General features: G+C 42.0%; 1 pseudogene; it reads right to left on the reverse strand.

Annotated features, from left to right (window-relative positions):
* Nucleotides 1-653: 653 nt before the first annotated feature.
* Nucleotides 654-15011, reverse strand: LOC122912033 (annotated as a pseudogene).
* Between the last annotated feature and the right edge of the window lie 1097 nt (nt 15012-16108).

The following is a 16108-nucleotide window of genomic DNA, read 5'->3' on the forward strand; positions in this document are numbered from 1 at the left end:
ACAGAGTAGAAGTATAGATCTATCTCCTCTATCAGATCTTTAAATGAAGCTAACTTGTTACTAAGTTCTCAGGCATATTCTCTCCACTCTCAAACTGCTCCTCTTAAAACCCTACCTAAGTCCCTAGTACCGATATATGTTGTCGGCACCCAAATGTGTATCCACAAAGCAAGCCTTCCCTCTGTCCCCCGCTCATGTATATGTGTGTGATACCTCACCAGACACATCTGTGAAGCAATTGCCTTAGAGACACAACACATGCCACGTGCTAAAAAGAATGTGCGGTATTTCTACACCCCAAGGACACTTCCCAATTTCTCAGGATCAAGACACACCACCGCAATCCCTCCAGGTGCCCATGTCTCCAGAGAATGGTGAGCCACTGTCCACAGCAGCCTTAAATAACCATTGGTAAGATGATCGTTAAGCTCAGTGCTTCCTTCTTTCTTTTTTTTCCCCAAAGATTTTATTTATTTATTTATTTCTTTGACAGACAGAGATCACAAGTAGGCAGAGAGGCAAGCAGAGAGGGGGTGGACACAGTCTCCCCAGTGAGCAGAGAGCCCGATGCGGGGCTCAATCCCAGGACTCTGAGATCATGACCTGAGCCGAAGGCAGAGGCTCAACCCACTGAGCCACCCAGGCGCCCCTGCTTCCTTCTTTCTAAGGAAGTTTTTCTCAAGTGCATGTGCTGCTCACCCTCATGTTCATTTTCATCATCTTTATCAGAAGCATCGTCCTCTCTCACCTGGTGGACCTCAACAGTCTCCCGTATCTGCCTCCCAAAGCCACTGTTGCTCAACTCAATAAACCCTGCTCAGAATGGGTATGCAAATTAGACGTTTTCTTTTAATGCCTCCTTTCTCCTAGACGAAAATCCTTAAATTGTCTGAAACGACTGTTGAGAGTCATGATACAAATTCTTCACCTAATCTGTAAGACCTAGCTAATTGTCATCCGTCCTTCAATCATGCCGAAGTCCCTTGCTCTTGGCATACGAGGTACATGGGGTTTCCTTCAGTTCTTTGTATGTTCTCTGTTCCTTCCTGCAGATGGTGTCCAGACACGCTTTTCTGTTTACCTAAAACACCCACTAAAGCTGGCAAACTTCCTCCAAAATGCTCAGGGAGCATCCTAAGTAAAGGGAGCTTTCCACAGTCCTAAAACATGCTTTCCTGAGTTCCTTAGTGCACCAATCCGCGCAAATGCAATTCTATCATTATTTGTCTGACGTCTGGATTCCCCACCGACTTCATTGGAGCAAATACCCTTGCTGTTCACCACTGTGCCTAACACACGTCAGCGGTGCCGAGAATATACTTCACATACTTGACAGTAGGAGATCCATGGGTGAATGAATGTTCTAGAAGACTGTCAGTAGTTGGGTGAATTCTACAACTTTCTCAAGCAGGAACAGCAGAAGCTAGAGATATGAGGGTCCCTTTTTAAGAGCAAAAAGGGAATGAGGGTTGGAAAACAAGATGCTGGAAGCGCACTGGTGTTCACAAGCCACAATGGGTGGTTTTCAAAAAGAGAAGCATGCATTTCAAAACCAGAAGAGAGAGAATGAAATATAGAAAAACTGCTCACGGGGCGCCTGGGTGGCTCAGTGGGTTAAGCCGCTGCCTTCGGCTCAGGTCATGATCGCAGGGTCCTGGGATCGAGCCCCGCATCAGGCTCTCTGCTCAGCCGGGAGCCTGCTTCCTTCTCTCTCTCTCTGCCTGCCTCTCTCCCTCTTGTGATCTCTCTCTGTCAAATAAATAAATAAAATCTTTAAAAAAAAAAAAAGAAAAACTGCTCACAAGTCTTAGGATAGCTTTCATGGCTCTGGTCTCTGGGGATATTTGGGAGGATTATCTAGTGCTGAGAATGTGTTGGACTTGCTGTTGGTGCCTGTGAAGGAAAAATATCATGTACCCACTGGCCCATATCATGAATCCCAAGCAAGTAACATCAACAGAGGTGAAAATAATTAAATGTGTTGATTCTGTAATTGCATTAACCAACCAATTAGGGCAACACCCCAGATTTTATTTCACACTGATATTTCTGCTAGTCTTTGGTCCAGTTGCTTTCATGGGAGCAATGATATTTATCAGCCAATGAAACATCCAACTTGGGACACATGGTGAATTAATGTGCTTTGGGGATTTGAATTTGAGTTCTGCCCATCTACAGTTTGTAGGGTCTATACTCAAGGCCCGAAACCACCCAAAAGACAGGTGATGCTAAGAGAATTTCCCTAGGCAACTCTGAAAATAAAAGACAAGTTTATGTATGACATCATATAGGAAATATTTCAACCCAAAGGTTACCATTGTCAAAGGGATTCCTCCACAAAGAAGGATCAAAGTATTGGCTAAAGCAAGATGGTTGATTATTTGCATTAATGGTCTCAATCTAGCTCTCCTAAAAAGAGAGCAGACATAACAACAGAGTAAAGCATTACCCACAATCCTTATTCCAGTTTGAGCAAGGATGACCATACCTATTGCCAAGTTAGCAGAAATCATTGCTTCGGTGACTAAAGGTCATGACTGAGGTATGATTTTGCTCGGGTCCGTAGCACCTGGAGAGAAACAGAAAGAACACATGAGTGTCTTCAAATCAAGTGAACTACAGTTCTCACCATAATTTCTTTAAAAACTCCTTTCTGGGAAACCTATCCTCTTGTCATGCACAAAAATCCTAACCCTGAAGTTTTCTTTTCTCCTCATCACCTACTATATCTCTTGTGGTACTTATAACAACTGAGATGATCTTATTGGATAACCTTATTTCTATCAAAGGAAGACCATTTCCTCCAAAAGAACTATGAGAGCCACGAAAGCAGGGGTCTTGTCTCCATGTTTTCAGTCCATATCCAGGGTCTAGAACAATCTGTTACTAGTAGGCAGTCAATTAATATCTATTACATGAATAAACAAATATGAATAGAGTCATTATTTTCACGCCAAAAGTCATTTCAATATGTTCTTTACATTGACAGGTTTCTTAACACAGAATGCATATCCTCCACTTAATTGTTAAAATAGTGCATTAAAGGGCGCCTGGGTGACTCAGTCAGTTAAGCATCTGTCTTCAGCTGAGGTCATGATCACAGGGTCCTAGGACTGAGCCCCCATCAGGCTCCCTGCTCTGTGGGGAATCTGCTTCCCCCTCTCCCTCTGCCTGCTGCTACCCCTGCTTGTGCGTTCTCTCTCTCTCTCTCTCTCTCTCTGTCAAACAAACAAATAAAACCTGTTTAAAATAATGCTTTAAGCTCAATAATTGTGTTACTTGAAACTGCATGTTCTTGCTTGATTTGAGCATTTGCTTGGTTTTGTTTATGTAAAAGCCTAATCTATCTGAGAGATAGGTATTCAAGTAGCTTATGTTGCACTGGATACTATCAAATACCCTCTGCCAAATGTTATGTTTCTATAAACCAATGTAATTTTTTGTCAGGGAGAGAGAGCATGCACAGGCAGGGGGAGCAGCAGGCGAAGTAGAAGCAGGCTTCCCACTGAGCAAGGGACTTGATCCCAGGTCCCCGATGTGGGACTTGATCCCAGGACCCTGGGATCATGACTTGAGGTGAAGGCAGACACTTAACTGAGCCACCAGGTGTCCCCCTATGTAATTTTTTAATACAACTCTGAATCAAGGACCTAAACTGGATGAGCAGTATATCTTAATAATAATACATTAACGAAGATATATTCCGAGACTACCCACGATTAATATGACAATGAATATTAGAAACAATCTCATTTCAAGGGGGAAAAATGACTAACATGAACTCATGCACACAATTCATTATTTTTCTGACTTGGTCAACAAAATGGCAGGAAAAAGTTATTTCTCTTTGAAAATTAGATCATTTTTATGTGTAACATTTGAAGAACATGCTGAAATATTTTAGAAGTAATAATATAGTAATTTGCTCAAATGTTACACAAGTATGCAAAAATTTAAAATATAGGGGCACCTGAGTGGCTCAGTCATTAAGCCCCTGCCTTCAGCTCAGGTCATGATCCCAGGACCCTGGGATCGAGCCCCGCATCAGGCTCCCTGCTCAGCGGGAAGCCTGCTTCTCCCTTTCCCACTCCCCCTGCTTGTGTTTCCTCTCTCACTGTTGTCTCTCTCTGTCAAGGAAATAAATAAAATCTTTTTAAAATTTTAAGATATATTATGAATAAACACTTTTCGAATCTTGGAACCAAACTAGATCAGTAATGTGCTGGAAATATAAAAGTAAAAAAAAATAGCATTTAAAAAATCTTGAATGAGTGGAATTCATCGCATGTTCCTGGATGGGAAAATATAATGCCTCAAGATTTGAAACTTCCTCAAAGGTATAGATTCAACTCTTGAAACTTCTTCAAATGTGTAGATTCAGTTCAATGTCAGTCAAAATAGCAAGACAGCTTTGGGGAGAATTGGGAAATTTATCTCGAAATTTAGCTATAATTGTGCAAGAAAATCCAAGTCATTTTCCCCAATACTTTATTACCAAAATTTTCAAACATACAGAAACTGATTCATTTTTTTAAAAAATAATAATAACAATGGATTGCTTACCTGATTTCCTAGAACTTATTACAGCAATTAAAGTGTGGGTACAATTGAAAACCAGTCAAATATATCAATGGGTCAGGATGAAGTGTCCAGAAAAAATTATAAATATGTAATTATTATATAATATAAAAAATTATAAATAAATAGAATTATTTATAATTCTATAATATTTATATTATCTATAGATTATAATTATTGGTATAATTATCAACTATAATTATTAATATAATTATTAACTAGAATAATTCTACTATTTTTAGAATCTATAATTCTATAATAAATAAAATTATTAAAAATTATAAATAAATAGAAAATTCAACAAATTAGAAAACAGCCATTTGGTAAGAGGGAGCAGAATAATTGGTGGATGATTTGGGAAGTATAAAGTTGGATTGTCAAATCAAATATTAACAGACAAATAAATTTCAGGGCAAAGGAAAGAGCAGGAACCAGACACATACACGCAGATAGAAATAGCAGCAGAGGGGTGCCTGGGTGGCTCAGAGGATTAAGCTGCTGCCTTCAGCTCAGGTCGTGATCTCAGGATCCTGGGATCGAGTCCCGCATCTGGCTCTCTGCTCAGCGGGGAGCCTGCTTTCTCCTCTCTCTCTGCCTGCCTCTCTGCCTACTTGTGATCTCTATCTGTCAAATAAATAAATAAAATCTTAAAAAAAGAAAAGAAATAGCAGCAGAGGTGCTGCTGACCAAGGGAATACGGCGGCTGATGATGAATTCTGTATAGGCTCTGTGCTTGAGCAAAAAAGTGTGAAAATGGCTTCCTAAAGTCCATGTCCCCCAAGATTCAGTGAGATTGCACCAAATACTTAAGCCCCTGTGAGCACTGACCCTGTGCTAGCCATGGTCCTGATCGGTCATATTTGCTTTCAGGATTTTTATGTCCCTGGAACAGAGAGCAGAAAGAAGGATCCACATCAGATGTCTGATTGTAAGAACAATATACCACATCTCAGAATTTTGGTTTTGGTTCCAAGTATGCTATTGGAAATGAGAACCCAGCTGTGAGATAGTCATGGGTAAGCATGCCTTCTTCCGGAATTGGGTCTGGCATGTGTTCCAAGGTGTATTATTTTGATTAAAAGATCAGAACCTACAATAAGATATAATTTCTTAGTGTACCAAGCTAATTAAGATGCAGACAATGTTTTTAAATTTTTCATGCTGTGCACACATAGTACTCTCCCATATAAATAAATTGTCCAAATTCAGTCTCATCCGGACAAGGTCCAGTGGAAACAGAAGATGTTAATATTTATTTAAGACATTCTAATATTTATTTAAGACATTCTATGTTATGCATCAGGCCTCTAACTTTCCCTATTATACATTTAATTCATTTTGATTCCACACTTAAGGAATCTCAGACTAAGGTTTAATCAAAGAACAGAGGTAAAAATTGGGGCAGAACTAATGCAGAGAAAGAATCAAGGAGACACTGTAGGCAAGTGGGCAAGGGCAAGAGAATCTCCAAATGATTAGAGAACATCCTTTCCCAGTAAGGCAGGCTCTACACGTATTCTTGTGTGTACTTGTGAAAAGGCAGTGTTGTCCAGATGCTGTGCAGATTCCCATCTCTGAATATCCACCCCTCTTTTCTCCCAGTTTCTAAATCTGAACTAAAACTCCACTCACCTGAGCAACCTTTGTTAGAAGACAGTAAACCCAAAGTTTACCAGATTTGCCATGGGAGGGAAAAGCTGAACCCTCAGTTACAGGCTTGGTTTTACTGACCTCATCTCTTTATTTTTTTTTTTTTAAAGATTTTATTTATTTATTTGAGAGAGAGAGAGACAGTGAGAGAGAGAGCACGAGCGAGGAGAAGGACTGACCTCATCTCTTTAGAGCTGTGATTATTATGTTATTTCTAGCATCAATGACAGTGTCTCCAAGAAAAATCTCTAAACATTTTTTTCTCAGCATACTAATTACCCAAATTAATTATCAGTGTTTCAAGAGAATATCGCAAGATGCTATCAGAGGGAGCAGGAAGAAAACATTTTTCTGTATTCTCTACCGGGATGAGGTCAAATAATTGTGAGGTCATTAAACAGTGAGGCTTAGAGAATAACATAGGACTCTGCCTTATCTTTGGAAAATCTCTCACAGGCCTGAATGACTTCCACCTATCAAAGGTTTGGTAGGGAAAACAGGAGGCCTTCCAAGGAAGGAGCGTGCGGGATATCTGAACAAGACAGAAGAGGGGCACCTGGCTGGCTCCGTTGGAAGAGTGTGTGACTCTGGATCTTAGGGTTGTGAGTTTGAGCCCCACCTTGGGTGTAGAGATTACTTAAAATAAATACATGGAAATTTAAAAAACTAAATAAACAAGGCAGTAGGTATTGACAGAGACCCATTTTAAAAGACAAAATAGGGGTGCCTGGGTGGCTCAGTGGGTTAAGCCTCTGCCTTCAGCTCAGGTCATGATCCCAGAGTCCTGGGATCAAGCCCAGCATCGGGAACTCTGCCCAGCAGGGAGCCTGCTTCCCCCTTGCTCTCTCTCTGTGTGCTGCTCTGTCTACTTGTGATCCCTCTCTCTCTTCGTCAAATAAATAAATAAAATATTTTTTAAAAAAGATAAAATAAATGCAGTGGGGCTGTGTGACGGAAGGCCAATTTACTATGCACTCAGTGTATGGGAGTGAGGCAATGGAGGGGAGTACAGATCACTCTACCAATAAATGTAACTGTGAGAGAGTAACCAGAACCTCATGGGGAAGAGAGAGAGTTTAAATACTGATGGGTAAGAGCTGGTAGATTGGATTTGTTGGATTACAGTAGAAAGACATATTTAATATTAATTAAATCAAAGCCCATTACTAAGTATGAAGAAGGAGGAGAAGAAACATTGGACCAGTGCATTAGCAAAAAAATTAATCTTAGGGGTTTTTTTTTTGTTTTAAGATTTCATTTATTTATTTAACAGAGAGATACACAGTGAGAGAGGGATCACAAGCAGGGGGAGTGGGAGAGGGAGAAGGAGGCTTCCCACTGAGCAGGGAACCTGATGCGGGACCCTATTCCAGGACCCTGGGATCATGACCTGAGCTGAAGGCAGACACTTAACACTGAGCCACCCAGGCGCCCCTAATCTTAGTTTTAAAAAGGAATTCATCACTTAACATAAGTGTAGGAAAAAGGAATGGGTATGGGGCACCTGGCTAGCTCAGTCAGGGGGGCATTTGAGTCTTGATCTCGGGGTCATGAGTTCAAGCCCCAGCGGAGTATAGAGATTAGTTAAATAAATAAAACTTAAAAAAAAAAAAAGAATGCGGGACGCCTGGGTGGCTCAGTAGGTTAAAGCCTCTGCCTTCGGCTCAGGTCATGATCTCAGGGTTCTGGGATCAAGCCCCGCATCGGTCTCTCTGCTCAGCGGGGAGCCTGCTTATTCCTCTCTCTCTCTGCCTGCCTCTCCGCCTACCTGTGATTTCTGTCTGTCAAATAAATGAATAAAATCTTAAAAAAAAAAGAATGGGTGTAAAGTGAGGATCATTCTGAATTGTGGAAGGAAACACAGGGATTTCTCAACAGATAACTTCAACCTCTCTATGATGTAGGAGACAAGCATATTTTAAAAGGGAGGAAGAAGCATGAAGATCTGAGGATGGCTGAGAATATTTGAAAGCCCACCGACATATAATGATAGAAAGAGTTGAAAGATGAAATAGAAGGGATCTGCTGGGCAGAATCACAGGAGGAATTCAGGCTATTTCCAATGAAACATTTATGCTGACACCACTCTACCAAGTTGTGTATTCAGCTGCACAAAATTGCCATAGTTGTAGACACAGGGGGAAAATGGACACTAGATTCAATTAATGCTGAGATTTTTCTAGGTCAGGGTGATGAAATAAGAAAAGAATTAAGGATACTGGGATCAACAAAAGACTGACCAGTAAATCACAGAGAGAAAAAAATAAATATTGGGATGAATTGACATGACAGAAAAAAGAGTATGTGGGGAGCCCGGGTGGCTCAGTCAGTTAAGCATCTGCCTTCAGCTCAGGTCATGATCCCAGGACCCTGGGATTGAGCCCCACCTTGGGCTCCCTGCTTGGCAGGGATTCTGTTTGCCCCTCTTCCTCTCCTCCCTCCCTCGCTCATGCTCTCTCTCACTCTCCCTCACATAAATAAAATCTTTTTTAAAAAAAAAGAAAGAAAACTAAGAATATGTATGTAATAGGCTCCAGAGGCGATAAGAGAGAATAGGGAGCTATGCATAAAAAGGGTCCCAGAAATCTGCATGGGATTCCACCAGAGTCTTTGCTGAATACTAAATTGTACGTGCATAGGGTGAAACTCCATAAGGTCACACATACAAAAGATAGGTAGCTATGAACTAAACAGTTCCCAGAGCTCATTCAAAACTGGAAGGTGTTCAAGTTATGACCAGCCCAAAAGGAGAGATGAATGGAAAAGTAGATGTGGGATCTATACACAATAGAATATTAGGCAGCCATCAAAAAACTTGAAATCTTGCCATCTCAATGACATGGATGGAAGTAGAGGCTATATGCTAAGTGAAATAAGTCAATCAGAGAAAGACAATTATCATATGATTTCACTGATATGAGGAATTTGGGAAACAAGACAGAGGATCACAGGGGAAGGGAGGGATAAATGAAACAAGACAAAACCAGAGAGGGAGACAAACCATAAGAGATTCTTAATCTCAGGAAGCAAACCGAGGGTTGCTAGGGGTGGAGGGAAGGATGGGGTGGCTGGGTGATGAACATTGGGGAGAGTATGCGCTATGATAAATGCTGTAAATTGAGTAAGACTGATGAATCACAGACCTGTACCCCCGAAACAAATAATACATTATACATTAATGAAAAAAAAAGATAAGATAAAAAAGAAGAGGAGGGGTGCCTGGGAGGCTGAGAGGATTAAAGCCCCTGCCTTTGGCTCAGGTCATGATCTCAGGGTCCTGGAATAGAGCCCCACATCAGGCTCACAGCTTGACAGAGAGCCTGCTTCCTCCCTCTCTCTCTGCCTGCCTCTCTGCCTACTTGTGATCTCTGTCTGCCAAATAAATAAATAAAACCTAAAAAAAAAGAAGAAGAAGAAGAAGAGGAACAAAAATAAGAAACATTAATGATTTCTAATCAGAATTTACACAGAGCCTAAGAGAATTGAATTATATTTTTACAGAGCTGAAAGGGGAAAAAACTGTCAACCTAGACTTTTATACCCAAATAAAATATCTTCTCAAGGGAATTTACAGACTTTCCAAAAAATAAATAAAAACAAAGACTTTCTCTGATGAACAAAAACAGAATTTATCACCAACAGGCATTTACTGGAAGAAAAGTTAAAGGAAGTTCTTTGAATGGAAGAAAAATGATAGCAGATGGAAACCTAGATTTACACAAATAAATCTGCAAATGGGAAATGCGTAGGTAATATCAAAGGAGTTTTTCTCATCTTTGATTTCTTTTTTATTTTTTAAAAATTTTTAAAAAGATTTTATTTATTTATTTGACAGCTAGAGATCACAAGTAGGCAGAGAGGCAGGCAGAGGCGGGCGGGAGGGAGCAGGCTCCCTGCTGAGCAGAGAGCCCAATGTGGGGCTTGATGCCAGGACCCTGAGATCATGACCTGAGCCAAAGGTAGAGGCTTTAACCCACTGAGCCACCCAGGTGTTCTTCATCATTGATTTCTTAAAATATTATTTTTATTTTTTTTTAAAAAGACTTTATTTAGTTAGTTAGTTAGTTGAGAGAGAGAGAGAACACAGAGGGAGAAAGGGAGTGAGAGGAGAAGCAGACTCCCTGGTATGTGAAGTGGCCCACCATTACTTGATGGTAGACTGGTAAGTTGTCCACTGCAAACCCTAGAGCAACAACAATAAAATAAGATATATAGCTAATAAACCAGTAACAGAGATCACAATGCTAAAAACAAACAAACCAAAAAAACCTTCAATTAACCCAAAAAGGAAAAAAGGAGAAAAAATAAGTGACAGAGGGTGAAAGTGAAAGAAGATATCAAAAAAGGTATATTTAAGTTCAATGATATGAATAATCACATTATAAATGGTAAAAATACTTCAACTAAAAGGCAGAGAATAGTAGGGTGGATAAAAAGGCAAGACCCGGGGCATCTGGGTGGCTCAGTGGGTTAAGCCTCTGCCTTGGGCTCAGGTCATGGTCTCAGGGTCCTGGGATCGAGCCCCGCTCCGGGCTCTCTGCTCAGCAGGGAGACTGCCTTCCCCTCTCTCTCTGCCTGTCTCTCTGCTTATTTGTGATCTCTGTCTGTCAAATAAATAAACTCTTCAAAAAAAAAAAAAAGGCAAGACCCAGGGCACTGGCTGGCTCAGTAAGAGAGGCATGCAACTCTTGATCTTGGGGTCATGAGTTTGAGACCCACATGAGGTATAGAGATTTCTTAAATAAATAAAATTGAAAAAATAAAAATGCAAGAACCAACCATTAGCTGTGCATAAGAAATTCATTCTAAAAATTCATATAAAGACTTACAGAACAATTCATCATCCATATGCAAAAAAGTGAGAGAGAGAGAAACTGGACCCATACCTTACATCATACACAAAAATTAACTCAGATTTGATCATAGAACTAAATATGAAAGTTAAAACTATAATACACCAGAAGAAAATATATATTTCTCTGAAGTAGGTGCAGAATTCTTAAACAGAACACAAAAATACAAATCATAAAAGAAAAAACTGGACTTCATCAAAATTAAAGGCTTTTGATCTTCAAAATTTGCAGTTAAGAACATAAAAAGGCAAACCATGGGGCACCTGGGTGGCTCAGAGGGTTAAAGCCTCTGCCTTCAGGTCATGATCTCAGGGTCCTGGGATCATGCCCCGCATCAGGCTCTCTGCTCGGCAGGGAGCCTGCTTTCCTTCCTCTCTCTCTGCCTGCCTCTCTGTCTACTTGTGATCTCTTGTCTGTCAAATAAATAAACAAAATCTTAAAAAAAAAAAAGACAAACCATGGCATGGAAGGAAGCATTTACAGCCCTATATCTAACTCATATCTAGAATTTATAAACAACTCTTGAAATCTGTAAGAAAAATACAAACAATTCCATTTTAAAATGAGCAAGATATCAGTCATTTCCCAAAGAAGAAATTAAAAGGTCAATGTGCCCTTGAAAAAATGTTCGACATGGGGTGCTTAGGTGGCTCAGTCATTAAGCATCTGCCTTTGGCTCAGGTCATGATCCCAGGGTCCTGGGATAGAGCCCCATGTTGTGCTCTCCGCTCAGTGGGGAGTCTGCTTCTCCATCTCCCTCTGTTGCTCCCCCCACCCCACTTGTGTTCTCTCTCTCTCTTTCCAATAAATGAATAAAGATCTTTTAAAAAATAATTGTTTTTTTTAAAAAAAGGCCTAACCCTCTGGGTAGGATGAATAACAGCCCCCAGAGAGGTCTTTGTCCTGATCCTCAGAACCTGGGACTATGTCCCTGTATGCAGCCATAGGGATTGTTTCAGTGGTCCAACGTCATCACAAGGATCCTCACAAAAGGAGGCAGGAGGATCAGAGTTCAATAGAGAAGATGGAAGGATGGAAAGCAGAAGTCTGGAGGAAGAAGCCACATGGCTGGTTGTGAAAATGGAGGAAGGGCCCAAGACATGTAGGCGGCCTTTGGAAGCCAGAGGGCAAGGAACTGGTATCTCCACTAGAGCTTCCAGAAGGAATCAGTCCTCCCACCACCTTGATGTTAGCCCAGTAAGACTTCTGACCTTCAAAACTATAAAACAATAAACTCATGTTCTTTTTACATGAGCCTGTGACAATTTGTTACAGCAGCAAGAGGAAACTAATACAGTCTCTTCAAAGGGAGGTGTTAATTTGCCTCCCGTCCCAGACCCACAGAGCTCAGGAGGCTCACAAGAGAGAAGAAATGTTTGGTGCCTGGGTAGACACAAAAGAAAAGTAGAATGCCCACCACCCATGTTAAGGGGGACTCTTGTGCATCCTCTAACATCTGAATATCTCCTTAAAATGCATTCACATAACCAATAGTATCATTAAAATTAAAAAAGAAACAAACTCACCTAAGGTAGTGGTAAGTGTTGTATAAATTCACTCTTGCATTCATTTTAAAATATTTATTGAGCCCCTGCTCTTTTCGGGCACTGTTCTAACACTGGGGTTTCGGCAAGAACACAGGGGGCGGGAAATTTGCTGCCCCTGCATATCTTCTGCAGTCTGATAGCAAGATAGATTATGAACAAAATGATGAGTAAATTACATCGGGTGGGGATTAATGGCATGGAGGATCATGTGCCAAGAAGGCAAGTGGTACAACAGCAGGAGCCGCAAGCTTAAAGAGGTGGCCAGAGACACCCAACTCAGAAGGCAACTTTTGAGCAGAGGCCTGAAGGACGGGAGAGAGGGAGCCATGGGGATCCTAGGGGAAGGCAATTCCAGATAGAGGGAAATGAGCAAGGAGGGGAAGAGAAGATGAAGTCAGGGTTGATGGGGCCCAGGATGGGGGTGGGGGGCAACCTTGCCAGGCTTTGCAGGCCTTTGAGGGGAATCTGGATTTTACTCGTCGTGAAGCCACTGACAGTAATAAGCAGAGAAAGGACATTATCAAGTTTGCATTTCAACAAGAGAATAATTTAGCCAAGCAGGGTGGTTAGGGAACAAATGTAAAACCCCAGGGGAGAAATGGTGTGTATCTTGGTCCAGCGTGTTCGCATTTGGGATGTTTCACAAATTAAATCAATGGGATTTGCAGATCAGACTGCCACATAATGGAATAAAGAGGGGAGTCGGTCAAAGACGATGCCAAAGATTCTGGCCTGAGCACTGAGACTGGTGGAGTTGCTGGCAACTGAGAAACGGAAGCAGGCAGGCTGAGCAGGCTTGAGAGAAAAGATCAAGAGCTTGATTTTGGATGAGTCATCGCAAATCCAAGGGCAGAATTCAGGGGATAAGTCTGCACCAGAGACAGAAATCTGGGACTAATGTTGGAGGCAGAGACAGCCTGCCTAGATCCCCCTTTGAGGTAGGACTTGCCACTCCAGACACTGGGAATTCTGTCAGCTCCGTCAGGCTGGGCCCTGAGTGCCCAGGGGTGCACAGAAAGGCTCACAGATGGCTGTCCCCATGGGGTAACTGAAGGAGTTGGGGATAGAAGACCCAGGAACTTGAGCCACATAGGGGACAACTCTAGTAGGCTCTGAGTCAAACAACAGAAGACTAATAGATTATCCACACTCCAGAGCTCCTTGTGGAATCAGTCAAGTCCAACCTTGGGCCTGGATCACAGTTCAGATTCTCCATCCACCCAGCGCTGTTCCTCCCGCCTCCCTCCCACAGGTGTCAATCCCTAATAGAGAGATTACACTTCACATAGCATCTCAGTGCCCACTCCCAGAGGGCTCCATGGCCAAGAGGACTCATCAGAATACAGGTGGCACATAAAGCCCAGAAGTTGCACTTAAAAAATATAGAGACCACATACACAGACTCTAAAGTATTTCAGGCATTCTTCCCAAGACATCGACTCCTTTGTATCTGTACTGGAAGCCTGACATCCGAACCTAGAGAAAAAAAATAAAAATAACAAATATAAGCATTTCCTAAAGGCCACAATGGGAAAGATTGATGATGTCCGGCCTTATTAGAATTCAGTATTCAGAAAGAGTCTGACTAAGGGGTGCCTGGGGGGCTCAGTCTGTTGAGTGTCTGTCTTCAGCTTGGGTTGTGATCGTGGGGTCCTGGGATCAAGCCCCCCCACTGGGCCCCCTGCTCAGCAGGAAATCTGCTTTTCCCTCTCCCTCCGCCCTTCCACCCACTTGTGCTCTCTCTGTCTCTCTCTTAAATGAATAAATTTTTTTTAAAAAATCCTTTAAAAAAATGAAAAGAAAAGAAAGATTCTGACTAAAGCCCCAATAGCATGACATTTCATATCCTGATGACCATCAAAAATTACAAAGTCAAGAGGAGTCAAGATGGCGGAGAAGTAGCAGGCTGAGACTACTTCAGCTAGCAGGAGATCAGCTAGAAAACTTATCTAAAGATTGCAAACACCTGCAAATCCATCGGCAGATTGAAGAGAAGAACAGCAATTCTAGAAACAGAAAAACAACCACTTTCTGAAAGGTAGGACTGGCGGAGAAGTGAATCCAAAGCGACGGGAAGATAGACCCCAGGGGGAAGGGCTGGCTCCCGGCAAGCGGCGGAGCAACGGAGCACAAAATCAGGACTTTTAAAAGTCTGTTCCGCTGAGGGACATCGCTCCGGAGGCTAAACTGGGGCGAAGCCCACGCAGGGTCAGCGTGGCCTCAGGTCCCGCAGGGTCACAGAAGGATCGGGGGTGTCTGAGTGTCGCAGAGCTTGTGGGTATTGGAATGGGAAAGCCGGCTGCAGAGACAGAGCCGACAGTAAGCTCGCAGCTCGGGGTTACCTTGAACTGGCCTCAGGCTCGGTGAGCTCGGAGCGCGGCCGGAGGTCAAGCAGACGGGAGTAACTGGACGCTGTTCTCTGAGGGCGCACTGGGGAGCGGGGCCCCGGGCTCTCGGCTCCTCCGGGCCAGAGACCAGGAGGCCGCCATTTGTATTCCCGCCCTCCGGAACTCAACGGAAAGCGCTCAGGGAACAAAAGCTCCTGAAAGCAAAGCCAAGCGGATTACTCAGCCCGGCCCCATTACTCACCCCTGAGTAATGGCGGTGCAATTCCGCCTGGGGCAAAGACACTTGAGAATCACTACACCAGGCCCCTCCCCCAGAAGATCAACAAGAAATCCAGCCAAGACCAAGTTTACCTACCAAGGAGTGCAGTTTCAATACCAAGGAGAGCAGCAGAATTCCAGAGGAGGAGAAAGCAAAGCACGGAACTCATGGCTTTCTCCCTGTGATTTTTTTTTCGTCTTGCAGTTAATTTAATTTTTTTCTTTTTCATTTTTTTTCTCTTCTTCTGCTAAAAAAATTTTTTTAACTTTTACCCTTTTCTTTTTTAATGTTTTTTAACTAGTTTATCTAATATATATATTTTTCTTTTTTACATTTTTCTTTATTTGTTCTCTTTTTTTAAATTCTTTTCTTTTTTTCTTTTTTCTTTCTTTCTTTTTGAACCTCTTTTTATCCCCTTTCTCCCCCCTCACGATTTGGGATCTCTTCTGATTTGGTTAAAGCATATTTTCCTGGGGTTGTTGCCACCCTTTTAGTATTTTACTTGCTCCTTCATATACTCTTATCTGGACAAAATGACAAGGCGGAAAAATTGACCACAAAAAAAAGAACAAGAGGCAGTACCGAAGGCTAGGGACCTAATCAATACGGACATTGGTAATATGTCAGATCTAGAGTTCAGAATGACAATTCTCAAGGTTCTAGCCGGGCTCGAAAAAGGCATGAAAGATATTAGAGAAACCCTCTTGGGAGAAATAAAAGAACTAAAATCTAACCAAGTTGAAATCAAAAAAGCTATTAATGAGGTGCAATAAAAAATGGAGGCTCTCACTGCTAGGATAAATGAGGCAGAAGAAAGAATTAGCGATATAGAAGACCAAATGACAGAGAATAAAGAAGCTGAGCAAAAGAGGG

The sequence above is a fragment of the Neovison vison genome, chromosome 7 (genome assembly GCF_020171115.1).
Source record: "Neovison vison isolate M4711 chromosome 7, ASM_NN_V1, whole genome shotgun sequence".
Taxonomy (NCBI): Eukaryota; Metazoa; Chordata; class Mammalia; order Carnivora; family Mustelidae; genus Neogale; species Neogale vison.